The sequence below is a fragment of the Rhinatrema bivittatum genome, chromosome 19, assembly GCF_901001135.1.
Source record: "Rhinatrema bivittatum chromosome 19, aRhiBiv1.1, whole genome shotgun sequence".
Taxonomy (NCBI): domain Eukaryota; kingdom Metazoa; phylum Chordata; class Amphibia; order Gymnophiona; family Rhinatrematidae; genus Rhinatrema; species Rhinatrema bivittatum.
In genome coordinates, this window is record NC_042633.1 from 29,409,455 (window position 1) to 29,425,331 (window position 15,877).

Sequence of the window (15,877 nt, forward strand, 5' to 3'; positions counted from 1 at the left end):
TTGTATCTGAAAAAACCCATTTATGTAGACCCCATTCACATATGAGGAACTGAAATACCCTATGTAGATATAAATAAAATTGATGCAATATGGGAAAGATGTTGTACCTCATTACATATAGAAATGGTAGTAACTTAGCTTTGTTTTGAAAATGACTCTGTATGGAATATCTGCCCTCAATCTGAACATACACGCCAGTGAAAGAAATGACTCATGCTGTGAAATTAAAGTTCGGAGCAACTCGATGTATTAATGCGAAAGGAATTTCAGTTCCTCCAAAGCCTAATTTATTCCCGTCGGTGCATCCAAGACCCGCCCCCAGAATATTTGGTTTGTGGTGCCGAAATATTCAGTCTGTTTTCTTTAAAATAAACGCATATACTTGTTCTAGAATAAGTGGAAATCGACATATAGATGTGGACGGTGGGATCCATTTGTTAGCTATCCTTTTTTGAATTTATTTTTAGTGCAGCTGAGCTTTGACTAACCCAGCGGATAGCAGAACACACTCAGGAGAGCATTATCAGCACGATGAACTGTGTTGCTTCTTTAATGTTCTCCTTTCCTCTTTGACTACTGTGTTCAATTAAGCTGTACATTCACACGTCTTCATTTTTAATATTTAGGGCACCATTATGTGAATGGAGTCTACATAAATGGGTTTTTTCAGATACAACTTAAGGTTTGTTCATAAACATTTTTTTTTAATAATGTGTGACAATTTCTCACAAATAGTGCCAGCTGCAAGTTCAGATGTAAATTAGTCAAACATTTCGGGACTTCTCTGTTTTTCTGCCATGTATATTTTTGATTATGTTCAAGATCTTTAATACATCTTTACAGATACACTTCCATTGTGGATGACTTTCATATGACATTGCATCACAAGTTTTATTAAAAAAAAATGTTTTTGAATGTTGTTCAGTCCAAAGGAACACTTGAGGTAATTATCAAAACATTGTTATGGGGTATAGATATATGAACAAACAAAACCAAAAAAGACCTTATGTACTTTTTAAAGCTGTGACCACCAGACAGTGAATGGAATAATTATGTCAAGAGAATAATCTTAATAATGTTGATGAAACCGCATCAGCAAGCCAGACGACGGCAGTGTTGTAACTTGCCGTCCGGACTACTCGTCATTTGCGGTATATTTTCATTTAAAGGTTTGTCAAAACTATTTTCAAAGTCTCTAAGTGTTTTTCCAATTTTTCGGAAAAAGACACATCTGTTCCCCGTAATACAGTTGAAGAATAAAGCCCGACAACGGCCGGTGTTTCGTGATGAACTATCGCTTCTTCAGGAGTTAATTTCAAGGTGATCTTAGAACAGATGCTGTTAAATTCAAAAAACATAAATCAATCAAAATTATTCTCCAAATCTTTATATTAAGTACTTAACTTAAGATGTCACAACCATGCCAACCTTCATCCCGGACGTGAGCGTCTCCAAAGTGCTTTGATAAGAACGGGACAGAACAAACCTGAAATACCTGCCCTTTAAAAAAGCCTCCGCTTTGTTTTTTTTTTTTAATTTTTTAATTTCTGAATTTTCATTTCAATTACAATTGAAACATTTGCAAAAGAAAAAAAGGAAAAACAATAAGAAAAAAAAATGTTAGGCAAATTTCCACATTTCCATTCTAGATTATTACTAGACATAAAATTGTTTTCCATATATTATAAGCAAATAGAGAGATCCAAGGAATTATAAAGCGGTTTAACAAGAAAGAAAAGAACATCAAATAAGGTAACAACACAGGGTTATTTGCAGATACATTTTGTATTATTGCCTACCCTTCTATTCCTATCCGGAGTGAGAGTCCAGGTATGTGCGCAATTGATCTAACTCTGTAAATATATACTTATTATTATTATAAACCAAAATACACCGACATGGATATTTCAAATTGAACTTAGCACCTCTAGATACAACTTCGTTTCTCAGATTTAAGAAGGCTTTTCTTTTCTCTTGAGTTCTTTGTGTAATATCAGGAAATACTCTTACTTGAAAGCCATAAAATAATACAGACTGATTTTTGAAAGATCTTCTCAATACTTCATCTCTGTCAGAAATCTGTTGAAAAGATAGAAAAACTGTTGCACGCTCCTCAATTTTTGCTTCAAATGACTTCTCAAGAAACTCTGTCAAGTTGTCAGGGGAGTTATCTTTATCCATTGATTCTTGTTGTTGAGGCACTCTATTTGCAGATGTTTTTGCTGGGGTATAGTAAGCCCTCGTTACTAAAGGCATTTTCTCCTCTGAATATGACAAAATGTTTTTAAAGTAACTTTTAACTAAGTCAATTAAAGACATCCATTTTGTTTTCGGAAAATTGAGAATTCTCAGATTATTTCTCCGCATCTGGTTTTCTAGGTAATCCAATTTACCACTAATATATGATTCAGACTTGATAAAATTAACCTGAACTTCTTTTATATTACTTATATCTTTTTCCAGATTCACAACTTTAGTTTCCATTGTTTGAACTCTCATGTCCAAGCCATTAGACTTCTCTATATTCAATTTTACTGCATTTGTTAAGTCAACTATAGCTAAAAAAGCCCGCGCTTTGTATGCGTGATGACGTATAGCGTCCTTCCGTGCTGACGACAGGTTACCGTAGTAACCTATCAACAAATGCAAGGTTTATTCCAAGCACTTATACTTCAATGTTGACCAATTTGTGAAACGGTATCTGCGATGTTGTTTTTACAAAAATACTTGTAATTCCAATGCAGAATTTAATCCCATTTTTTCAAGTCATCTTTAAATTTGTCCAGTAAATCATTTGTGTTTTTAAGTCTTTCAGTGTAATTTTCTAATTCTGAAGAGCTTGATAATTGATCTTGTATGGAATGAATTTCATTTTTAATTTCAGCTTCTTTGGCTTGTGCTGTTTTAATGATTAAAACCATTACATCCAAACTGCATTTACTTAAAATTGCATTCCAGTTGGTCAGAAATTCAGGATCTTCATTATACAAATGTGGAGCCTTTAATATCCGTAGACCCCGTGGTAACCTTTGATGGCGACAGTAAACCGCATCAGCAAGCCGTCATCTGGCTTGCTGATGCGGTTTCATCAACATTATTAAGATTATTCTCTTGACATAATTCTTCCATTCACTGTCTGGTGGTCACAGCTTTAAAACGTACATAAGGTCTTTTTTGGTTTGTTTGTTGTGTTTGAGAAGACTTTAGTTGGTTCTTTTGGTTTTGAGCTTGTCGTATAGATATATGAAACACTAATATTTTAATTTTAAATAGTTTTAAAAACTTTTTTCACAATATATATAGGTAATGTTCAACCTTATATTAATCATAGTACGGTTGATGTTGCATGTTTACTTTATGTCTGTATATCTATGTTACCCAGTTCGTATAATTTTTTCAGTGTATGTTTGTATAGTCATATTTTAATGTAGTGTTTTAATTTTGTTTCATTAATGTTTGTGTCATTGTGATTTGTTCATAGCCCCTGAGGCAGCCACTGAAAGAGCGGCGAAACTCGGCCTGAGTCGGGCAATTGTTTTTAAATACGTCTCCACCTCAATAAATATTGGATAAAGACCTTTGGCGTCTATCTTCTTTGTTTTACCTCACAGCTTTTTTAAACAATATCCTGTGCCAACTTTAATTTCAGTGGTGGCGTTTGCATCATCACCTGCCCTTGCCCTATGATTTATGTTGGTAAAACCATTAGGAAGATTCAAACAAGAATCATAGAGCACTGTTCTTGCGTACGACTATCTAGGAGTGATGCACCGCTCGTTGCTCATTGGATCTCCGCACAACACCGTATCTCTGACTTGGAATTTGTCGTGATCGTGAACAGCGCTGGATCTTTGAACTAGGTTCATTTCACCATGCTGGCCTCAACAAAGAGATTGAATGGTCTGTGTTTTACTGATCATTTGATTCCCTCTGATTCCCTGTTTCCTTCCCGCTCCTGTCCTTTTATTTGTTCCTTTCCATCCTATTCCACTATTCTTTTTCATTAGTCTTCCCTGAGCTTGTTTTGATATATTATGAATATTATATATATATAAACAGCATATTATATATGTTGATATCTATATGCTTGGAGGAGAAGTCCATTACCTGCTATTAATTAAGTTGACTTAGAGAATAGCCACTGCCATTAGCAACGGTAACATGGAATAGACTTAGTGTTTGGGTACTTGCCAGGTTCTTATGGCCTGGATTGGCCACTGTTGGAAACAGGATGCTGGGCTTGATGGACCCTTGGTCTGACCCAGCATGGCAGGTTCTTACATTCTTATGCTTTATATTGTTATTTTCTGATCCCTGTATTCATTTTTTTAGATGCTATTTGCCCCTTTCCCCTTATCAATGTTTTTTACTCGCTCTTTATCTATTTGCAGTTTTTTCACTCCTTATTATTGGCTTCTTTAAGCATCCTTTTTGACACATTGATTTTTCCCATGTTTTCAATCTTTCTCCCTTCCTCTGCTTTCTATGCTCAGAGTACACTTCAATGACTTCTATCTTTCTCTGTGACTGATTGATGTTTTCATTTTTGGTCGTCTGATACAGTGTGTCTTGCTGCCTGCACACAGTTTCTTCCTTTTTACAGCCCTTTTTGTATTTTCTTTTCATTTTCATATTTCGTTCAAACATGTTTCCCTTCCTTTCATTTCAGTGTCGGTATTTTATTGGCTTCAACGCGGCTGAATGCTGACGCCATCACGCTTGCTCCGTCTTTTCTTTTGGCGTGCTTCACCTGATTTTACCCGCGGTTTGCAGCACGAACACGTGGGTCCGGTGACTTGGTAAAAGGTATGCTTTTGGTTCTTCTTTTTCCATTGCGGATGCACTCTCGTTTATCTGTCTGGTAATTCTTCAGCTGCTCGCTGTTTAAATCTGCAGACATTCGCAACATTATATCTTAGACCGCCTATACAGCAGTTCTCTGTAACTTTGAAACCCTGCATTTCTGAGCAAGTCTATGAAGGTAGTTTACTGCTTGCTACATTTTGCTCTTTTTTTTACCATAGTTGAGTCTTTATTGCACTTGAGCTTTAGCACCATTGTTTACCGTTGTTTGTGGCTGTGCCTGTTGGTCGCCGCACTTCTCTCTGCTAGTAACCTTGCTATTGCACTTTGAGCTTTTTTGCCGCTTTTTCCAGTCACCTGCTGATGTACAGGGTCGTCACCCCGGCTTCTCCTAAGAGATGTAACAAAATATTTTCTTCCCCTTGGGAACACCCTTTTCTTAACAACAAAAATTTTATATATATTTCTCTAGTTATATATTTTTTCCACTAATTTTCCAATTATTCTTCTTTATTTTTTCTTTTGCATATTTTTGTGGGTGTTTGTCTCTTATCATCCACTTCTATTTTTGATAGATCTGTCTGTTCCTATATCAGTGAAGATCTGATTGATCTCTTGCTCTGTCCCTCCCGATGCAGCCAGTGCGAAACACCGCCATGATTAAATAAGGAGACCAACAATGCCATCACAATTAACTGTTTCACTGCTTTCAAATGCAAGATATCTGCCTGATAATCATACTGAGTGAATAAAAATGTCTTCTACTCCAGTACGGTTTCTGCGCCTGTACATAGTTCACCTGTCCTGACACATCTCCTGTATTATTTGGATTTCTCCATGTTCTCCACTTGTTTGTGTTGCATCCGTCGGTCTTCGACGACTTCACCCCACCTACCTCTGTCTACTCTCGGCTCCTCCCGCTCACCTTGGACTGATGGCCGCTGCGGCGTCTGCTTGCCGTTCTCTCCGGCGTCCCCGGACTGGCTTTGGTGCTGTCTCCCGCCATTCTCCATCAAGGTACCTCTAGGGCGTGCGCACGCCGCCCTCATCTTTAACTCCACTTTGGCACGAACCTCAGGGTCGTCCCCCTGTTCTGACATCACGACTTCCGGGTATATCTGCCTACAGTATTTGCTAGCTCATTGAGTTAGCAACAGGATTCGTACGGATGGGATTCGCTCTCCATTCCTAAGCTACTCTGCCACTCCAGCTCTATCTGGAACTCTTACTACCCTTCGGGGTCTCTAACGAGGTACCCGCTCCTCGGGGGCCTCTTTGCTTCTTTCAGGTGCTATCAGGAAACCGTTACTCGCTCTTCCAGGGCCCATGTTCCCTGTGTCGCTGCCTGCAAACTCTACCCTTCTACTTGGAAGAACTAACTTACAGTTACCATCAGTGAGTAGAGAAACCATCTCTCTCCACAGTACTGCTTCACTGGAATCAGGTACTCGCTCCTTGAGGGCCTGCTCTCTACTCCGGTGCCAGACCTCTCGGCTAGTGGAATCTCTGTTACTGCTAAGTGAGTACAACACTACCGAGTCTCTCTGCTCTAAGGGATCAGGTACTCGCTCCTCGAGGGCCTGCTCTCCCTGTATTGGAGCTTCGCCTATTTCTACATTGGGACTCTGAATGCTAATCTTATTGTGTGCTCATAACTCTCAGTCCCTTTCCACTACAGCACGTCCTTGCCGAGGATCCACTGTTCCAACGTTCTGTGTGAGACGTGCCCAACCGGGCTCTACAACCACTACTCACTACTGCCACATCTGGTGCGTACTCAAACTGTTTAATAAAAGATTCAAATCTGTGTTTGTCTGTCCAGAATCTAGCCTGACACCGTGGTCCCTCACGGGACTGCCCCCATGGGCGTGGTCAGCTGCCACAGTGTCCAAGGGTCCACCCAAACACCATTAACCATAACAGTTTGTTGGTTTTAGAATGTTTACAGAAATTTAAATCACCAGTAATTGTGCAAATTTCATTAGATATTGAATTCCATAAACTTTTACCTTATTTCAATTCGTTTTATCTCTTGAAATGAAGGGACACGCAACTGATTATCCCGAGAGGATCGTACTTTTTTGGAAGGAACTTAACTTCTGTTAGATATTTTGGAGCTAGCCCACGTAAGACTTACAAATTAAACTAAAAAACTTAAAATCAATCTTAAAAGAAATGGGTAACCAATGTAAAGATTTTAAGAGTTCAATTTTAGAAGGATGTGTGGATAACTTGCAATCTGTGCATCTCACTGTTTGTCACACCTGAATACAAGGCATTGCAAGAGTCTAACTGACTAGCAATAGTGGCATGAATTAGGGTAGCCAAATTGTCCTGGGAGAAATATAGCATAAATTCTAAATTATAGAAAGAAATAACCTACGTCTCTGGAAATTTGAGGCTGAAACGTTAATTCTAACACAACTCCCAGAATTCATACATTTTATTTTATTTATTTATTTATTTAGAAACTTTTATATACCGGCATTAGTGGGTACATCATACCGGTTCACATAATAACTTAAAGCTTGGAAAATACATTTCAACAAGGAGAATGTAACTGGGCGGGGGGTAAAATAAATAGGCAGTAGGAAGGATAGATAAAACAAGAAAGTCATAACCAGAGAATACAATTTATAATTTACAATGGTAGTCTCCTTAATATAAGGAGAGGGCATTTTGTTGCAAAAGGATTTTAAGATCTTCTAAATTATCACTGATGGATCAAAAACCTGGAATGACTTTTCTATCCAAAGAAGTTCAGTTGTGGATGGGTTGACATTAATTTATTAATTTCCCCCCATTTATCATTTCTCTTGGTTCCTGATTCAAATTCTGAACTTGATCGGAACAATATTCATAATATATCGAAACAAGCTCAGGGAAGAATAATGAAAAAGAATAGTGGAATAGGATGGAAAGGAACAAATAGGATAGAAAGGAACAAATAAAAGGACAGGAGCGGGAAGGAAACAGGGAATCAGAGGGAATCAAATGATCAGTAAAACACAGACCATTCAATCTCTTTGTTGAGGCCAGCATGGTGAAATGAACCTAGTTCAAAGATCCAGTGCTGTTCACAATCACAACAAATTCCAAGTCAGAGATACGGTGTTGCAACCAGCGGTGCATCACTCCTAGATAGTCGTACGCAAGAACAGTGCTCTATGAGTCTTGTTTGAATTTTCCTAATGGTTTTACCAACATAAATCATAGGGCAAGGACAGGTGATGATGCAAACAACACCACTGAAATTACAGTTGGCAGAGAATATTGTTTTCCTTATGAGGGTGGGAAAACACTGTGAGGGATGCCAAAAGGGAATAAAATATACAGGACCCACAAGGGGTGTGGCCAGCTGATAGAGTACAAATAGAGAAAGAGTGTGTGTCTGTGAGACACATGCACAAGCTTCCTCTGTGTCTCTCTCACAACACAAACAGGCTTCCTCTGTCTCTCTCACACACACTAACACACATACATATGCTGACACACTAACACACATACATATGCAGACAAAACCTGAACTGGAAACCACGACAAGGCAGATTCTGTATGCAGTGCAACAATGGAAAAACTATTCCTCAAAACAATGCAATCAAGAAATATAAATCAATCAGAATAGTAAAACCATACTAAAAAAGGATACATTTCAAAACAGATGATTAATAGAATTACCAAACACTAATAAAAATATTTCAAAATAACAGACACATCAAATCAAATAATTAAACTAACAACGATAAAAAAAAAAAAGTCTCACTCTCCATACCTAGGAACTTTAGATTTCTAGTCATCTTGAGATTGTTGTGGATTGGAGGAGAGCGCAAAAACTTTAATCCCCTCACACACATGAATACAGGCACACATGCACAGGAACAGGCATGCTCTCTCACAGAAACCCACACAGCCAGTCACAGACACACACAGGCCCACTTATACACACACACACCCTCTCATACACAAATACATAGATATCCTCTCATACACACACATACACTCACACCCTCTCTTACACAAATACATAGACATCCTCTCATATACCCACATACACTCACACCCTCTCATACACAAGGTACATATAAGACAAGCAAGCAACAGACAAAGAAGCCTAAGGTCACAAGGTAGGGCAAGACGACACTTGAAGGCCCAAAGGCCACAAGGCAGGGTAAGGAGGCCACAGGAGAAGTCACGAAGGCAAAGGAGGACACAGGACAAGGCAAGTTAAGGCAAAAAGGCCACAGGGGCCACGCAGTAGCAAGGGAAGGTGGGCCAATGCAAGGAGCCAAGGTGACTTGATGAAGATGCAACGAGTTTTGGGAGAGGCAGGGCTAAATAGGGCTGGCCCTGCTGCATCATGGAGACATCAAGTAGGTGGGAGACAGCGTGGCTCAGTGAGGACCTCTGCTGGTGTGGGGGGCACTGTCTAGCAGCCAGGATCGTGACTTAGCCTTTTCAATAATATTGCCCAAATTGAGCAAATTTGAAATAGGACAATAATTAACAATTTGTGAAACATTGTCTCCTGCCTTTTTATCTTCAAACTTGTTTTTTTGAAATATCAGCAAACAACATCAACATCACAAAGGGGCGGATTTTAAGAGCCCTGCTCGCCTAAATCCGCCCAAATCCGGGCGGATTTAGGCGAGCAGGGCCCTGCGCGCCGGTAAGCCTATTTTACATAGGCCTACCGGCGCGCGCAGAGCCCCGGGACTCGCGTAAGTCCCGGGGTTCTCCGAGGGGGGCGTGTCGGGGGCGGTCCCGGTCGTCGTGGCGTTTTCGGGGCGTGTCAGCAGCGTTTTGGGGGCGGGTACGGGGGCGTGGCTACGGCCCGGGGCGGTCCGGGGGCGTGGCCGCGCCCTCCGTACCCGCCCCCAGGTTGCGGCCCGGCGCGCAAGAGGCCCGCTGGCGCGCGGGGATTTACGCCTCCCTCTGGGAGGCGTAAATCCCCCGACAAAGGTAAGGGGGGGGGTTTAGACAGGGCCGGGCGGGTGGGTTAGGTAGGGGAAGGGAGGGGAAGGTGAGGGGAGGGCAAAAGGAAGTTCCCTCCGAGGGCCGCTCCGATTTCGGAGCGGCCTCGGAGGGAAAGGGGGTAGGCTGTGCGGCTCGGTGCGCGCCGGCTATACAAATCGATAGCCTTGCGCGCGCCGATCCAGGTTTTTAGCAGATATGCGCGGCTCCGCGCATATCTACTAAAATCCAGCGTACTTTTGTTTGCGCCTGGAGCGCAAACAAAAATAGTCCTATTCTCGGAGTATGAAAATCCGCCCCAAAGTGTACAGTCAGAAAGGGTACATACTTGAACAGTAAAAACACAGAGTACAAACAGGTAAGCACCTACTGCTCCAGAGACCAACTGCTTAAGTACGCAAACATAGATCATCAAGCAGTATCCACCAAATACTTCCATAACCTCGATGATTTCTCAAACAAAACAAATGTGGTAGAGCCATAGAGCTATCCCCCCCCCCCCCCCAGCCAGCCCAGCAATGGACAGAATCGACATTCAACTCATAGGTGCTGTAGTCTTATGCACCCAAGAGATTGCAGGAGGAATATCCTCCTCTCTGTCTCCCCCCCCCCCTTTCCTATAGCAAAACAACCCGTAAGTGAAAGATCCAATTCATTACATTATATATATTAAAAAAAATACAGGATACATCAGGATATAAAAGTGGCCTGCACAAAACATACTATTTGTTCAAGATCGAATTTCTAGCACAAGGAGCTAAATTCTGAATATATTTATCCCATACTCTCAAAAATCATTTCTTATGTGTAGAGCTAGTATTGATAGTCAATAACAGAGGTTCCATAACCACCCATATTGTGTAAAGAGTTTCTCCGTTGCCAAAAAGATGGAGACTCGGGAATAAGATCACGAGGACGCAGTGCTTAGTAAGAAAGGTGAGGTGCTATCTCACAGACCGCGTGTGGGTGACTTGGCATTTAAATCATTTGAACCCTGACACAGAAGCAAGGTTTTTTTTCTTTCCTTCATCAGTTCCAGCATCTGCTCCTGGATTGGCTTTTGCACCACTATATGTTTTCACTAAAATGGAAAGACGAATGATTAAAACAGGCAGAGAAGAGGTAACGGCAGAACCTAGGGCTGCGTTTAACACCTTTAGTGCCTTGGAGTGTATTGTTCTTTGCTGGTTTTCATTCTAGGCTGGCACTAGGACAAGTGCCAGGTCTCAAAGGGTTACAGAGACTTGAGGTGGATGTCTCAATACTTACAGGGCTGTGCCTTCATCACTGTGCTCCTGAGATTGTGCAGCTGGAAGGAGAGTAGAAGTTGTGCCCCCACCACTGGAATCCCAGTGAGTGACGGAAGGGAGAAGGATAGGGAAGGGGGGTGCAGGAGCAGAGGCGGGAAAATTCATCTCTTTCTTTCAGATCTTGGAACAATTCCATGACTCCAGGTCTTGTGCCTGTAAGAGGTCCTCAACGACCTCCATGGGCTCGGGTATGAACACAAAGCCCAGCAACTCCTCAGGGTCCAAGGGAAGGGCAGGGGAAGAAGCAAACATGACTTCAGAAATACAGACTCGGGCGTCAGATTTGAGTGTCATTGCTTGCTTTGAAATCCGTAGTGTGCAGCACATGGGGGTTGTGGTTTGGCCAGTGTTAATGTCATGCCTGCTCAGAGTTGGCTCCAATTTGCTAGCTGATGAGCCAGAGTTTCAGTAGCCAGAGAGAGCATATTAAACACTTTCAGAAGATGATTCTGAGGAGGTAACCTATGTGATCTCGAAAAATCATGATGAGTGCTGGATAATTCTTATTTAGAAGCATAGAACAGGATGGCTCTCCAGTCTGCCCATCCACACCTCCTGCTTCCCCGTATTTATTTATTTTTGATTTTTATATACCGCGGTTCCTATATGAGATACAGATCGCCTTGGTTTACAATAAACAGAAAACTTCACTCAAAGGCAGTACATAAAACAGAATACTAAAACTGGTACAACTGCTACAAACGGTACATAGAAAATTAGAGCTGATACAATAGGTGTTGTGGAGCGCTAGGAGAGCGATCCCACTCCTGAGAGATGGTGTCCTTGGGCCGCGCTCGACCCCAGAGGACTCCGAGGAGGTGCCGCGGGAGGCGTGGCATGCCCGAGCATGGGCTGGACGGAAGCAAGGCTGGAGTGATGACTGGAGACAGGCCCTCCTCCGGGCCTGCACGCTTCAGAAGACCCAACAATGCTATGTTGGTCTTGTGAACAGTCCTCCGACCATTCCCAGCCCTTTCGGACCTGCCGCAGGGTACGGCACGAAGCGGCAGGCCGGATGGAGGCCAGGGCAGCGAAGACTGGAACATGGGATGCGACGACCTTCAGAAACAGAGGTAGACTCAGGCAAAGACGAGGACTCGGGAACGAGGTACTGGAAGTGCGGACGTAAACTCAGGAACGAGGTACTGGAAGTGCAGACGTAGACTCAAGAACGGGGTACTCGAAGTGCAGACGTAGACTCAGGAACAAGGTACTGGAAGTGCAAACGTAGACTCAGGAACGAGGTACTGGAAGTGTAGACGTAGACTCAGGACGAGGTATGATGCATACAGGAGACTCAAAGGGCGAGGTACGAGACTGGCAACATGAAGCGCCCTACACACAGCCGCCCGTGGGGCTGGTCACAGACCACGACAGGGGTTGCAGGCAGGATACCAGGCTTTCAGAAAGTTCAGGAACAAGGTAAGAGGCTTTCTCAGAGACCTCAGAAACGAGGTGCATGGCTTGCATCTCGAAGCGCCCTACTCTGCCCGCCCGTGGGGCTGGTCACGGACCACGACATGGCTTGCCGCGAGGCACCAGGACATCTTGAGGACACAGCAGGGACGAGGTGCTAGCTTTCAGGAGATTCGGAACGAAGGTAAGGCTTTCTCAAAGACTCAGGAACGAGGTGCATGCTTGCATCACAAAGCGCCCTACTCAGCTCGCCCGTGGGGCTGGTCATGGACCACGACATGGCTTGCCGCGAGGCACCGGGACATCTTGAAGACACAGGGAAGAAGCAGGTGGCTGCACTTCTGGCAGCCTAAAGCAGGGTTTGCTGCACACCGGCAGCCAAAGGTAAGGTATAAGCATCAACTGGACTGGAACACGGGTACCGGATTGGAAGACAGGCCAAGGGCAGGAACATGAACAGGCAAACATCAGGGCTGGTACATCAAGCAGACATCAGGACTGGAACAGCAGGTAGACATCAGGACAGGACGAGGAGCTTCGACAGAGAACAAGCAACACAGGACCTTGCAGAAGGCTGGAACACGGACAACTCCTGGAGCAAGGATGGTAGAATCCCAGGAGTGACCAACTCCTTGCGAAGGCAAAGTCAGACTGGAAGCTGAGCCCTTTAGTAGGGCTGACGATGACAACGCCCAGGGAGGGGTCAGCAGGGGGCCACACCTGGCTGGCCCTTGAAGAGGAGTAGAGAGGCCGCGCGCGCCCGCCCGTGCCCTAGGAAGCTGGAGAGAAGAGCTGGAAGCTGGTGGCGTCCTCAGCCACGTGGAGGGCCCAGGGAAGCAGCGGAGCAGCCCTGGGCTGGAGCTGGGTGAAGGCAGGTAACTGGAGCAGCTCCCAGCTGCAAGGACTGAAGCAAGAGAGGTGCTGGCTGCAGGAACGGCCCCATGCCATGGAGACAGCCTCAGGGAGAGAGGTAAGACTGTAGGCAGAGTAGAGAGCTGCAGGGACGGCCTCCCTGCCGGGCGAGGACCCGGGCTGAAGCAGGCATCGGCAGGGACGGCCTCTCTACTGGCTGAAAGTCCCGGGATCGCAGCAGCACGTCGGGGGAAGGCAGAAATAGCAGCAAAGGAGCCGGCCGCATGGCAACAGCTGCGGGGACGGCCCCAGCTGATTCAGGGAGAGAGAAGCAGCATCAGCAGCCCAACTGGCCGCGAAGGTAAGAGCCTGCCCGCGCTCCTCGCGGGCAAGATCACAACAGTACCCCCCTCCTCAAAGCCCCCCCTCAAGCCTCTGTCAACAGCGAGAGGAGGAGGCGTAGTCCATACTGTCGAGGGCAAGCGAAGATCCAAGGACAAGCTGGTTCTTCTTGGCGAGTAACCGTAGCGAGAAGAATAATGGAGCAGAAGACAAGGCAGTAGTGGTCAAGGTCCAGGCAAGACAAACACAGAACATGGAACGCAGAAGACAGAGGTCAGGCAAGATGCAGAATACAGAAGTGCTGGAGCATCTTGGTTCAAGGATCAAGTAGTAGAGGCTGGAGTCCTCCAAGGGTTGACTTGAATGGATGTCCTAACTAAGGCTGAAACTGTAGTGCAGAGAATCAAGACACAAAAGTTCAGTAAGTCCCAACAGGAGCGAGCCCAAGACTGGGCGGAATCTAGATGTGGGTAAAGTCACCCTCGAGTGAAACACTCAACCACCAACAAGCAAGCAAGCAAACCACTCAACCACCCAACAAGCAAGCAAGCACACATTCACCACAAGCAGGCAAGCAAAAGACACGACGAGAGACCAAGAGCACGAGACCGGGAGCAGACGAGACCAAGGGAACACGGGACCACGCGAAACACGAGACCGAGGGACATGGGACCCACGCGAACACGAGACCGAGGGAGCAGCGACCGAGCAACGGTGACCGCGCGAGCAGCGACCAAGCGAACGGTGACCGCGCGAACAGCGACCGCGCGACCGACAACACAAAAACACAAAAGAGAGAGCAAGGGAACGGAGAGCTGATATTGTAAACCGTTGTGATCTTCTTTTGGAACGAAAGTATATAAAATTCCTAAATAAATAAAATTGAATAACTTTCAATAATGTCTCTAAAGTTAACAAAAACAAGGGAGACAGAGGGCAACCCTGCTTTTAGTTCCCCTGCCAATATTGGAGGCCTCCGAACATTCCCTATTCGCCACAATCGAAGCTTGAGGTTTGTGATATAATAGTTGCACTACTCTCCTTAAAAGACCACCTAAGCCCAGATGTTCCAGTAGGCAGAAAAGATAGGACCATGCCACCCTCCCATTGACCACGGATTACATCAGGAAACGCCATCGCTTCTGATTTATCCATATTTAAATGAATTCCCCCTTATCAATAAGCACTTCAAATGTCTTACTTAATAGAGATGAAACTTATTCCCTTAAATTTTTATAAAATTCTGCACTGTAACAATCCGGTCCTGGGGCTTTAAACATGGCTGTACTACCTATTCCCCCCTGAATCTCCTCTATCGTGATTGGTCGATTTAAGTAAGCCAAATGAAAATCATTAAACAGCTTTAAGTTTTAAGTTCCATAAAAATCATACACATTTCTCAGTATCAAAATCTTCTGAGGTATAGAGTTTGCTATAAAATTCCTCAAAAATTTTCAGAATTTCACTATTAGAATTAATCTTTCTCCCTGCATTGGATTGTAAAGTAGAGATGTACAAAGCCTTTGTATAACTACGTATTTACGTTTAGTATTTAAATTTTGTGCACTATTGGTGTGTGCACTTATTAAATTGTTTATGCTTCATTTATAGTGCTATTGTTCAGTTTAATTGATTGCCGCACATTCTTCTGCTGTGATTAACCTAAATGTGTGTGCCTTTAACTCCGCCCTTTATGTATGATTGCTGTTTAACTGCCATAAATCCCATATAAAACAGTTCTGGACGCTACAGTTGTCCAACAACTGCGCAGACATTCAGCAAATTCCTACACATCTCTGCGCGCATGCAACATAACCTCAGCCCCTCAATTCTTTCATTGCTGGGCCACGGGATTTTTTCACTAACCACTTTACTCATATATCCAGATTCGCTATGAGTAAGATTCAGTGGAATTTTCAATTATCAGTGGATCTAAGCTGTTCAACCGCTTTCGTCCCTATTCCATATTACTGATCTAGAACCAAATCCTCGGCTGGTCCTGCTCATGGTTGCATTTACTTAGGGTTGACGAGTTTGAATCCACATCTTCCCAACCCAATATGCGTCTATTCTGCTCCATGCAGAGTTTCTCATCAACTTCCTGGAGCTTCAAGCCATGAGTTATGTCTTTATGCCTTCCAATACTGCCTCTGCAACAAACCTTTGTGCATACAGACAGTCAG

The 15,877-nt window shown here is 43.7% G+C and overlaps 1 protein-coding gene across 1 annotated transcript in view; it reads left to right on the plus strand.

Annotated features, from left to right (window-relative positions):
• The first annotated feature begins 4,677 nt into the window (after positions 1–4,677).
• The window catches only part of LOC115080570 (carbohydrate sulfotransferase 6-like), a 31,895-nt gene continuing 20,695 nt past the window's right edge, over positions 4,678–15,877 (plus strand). The window contains exon 1 of the mRNA XM_029584806.1: positions 4,678–4,806. The gene's annotated coding sequence lies outside the window, so the exon portion shown is untranslated. The remainder of the gene's footprint in view (positions 4,807–15,877) is intronic.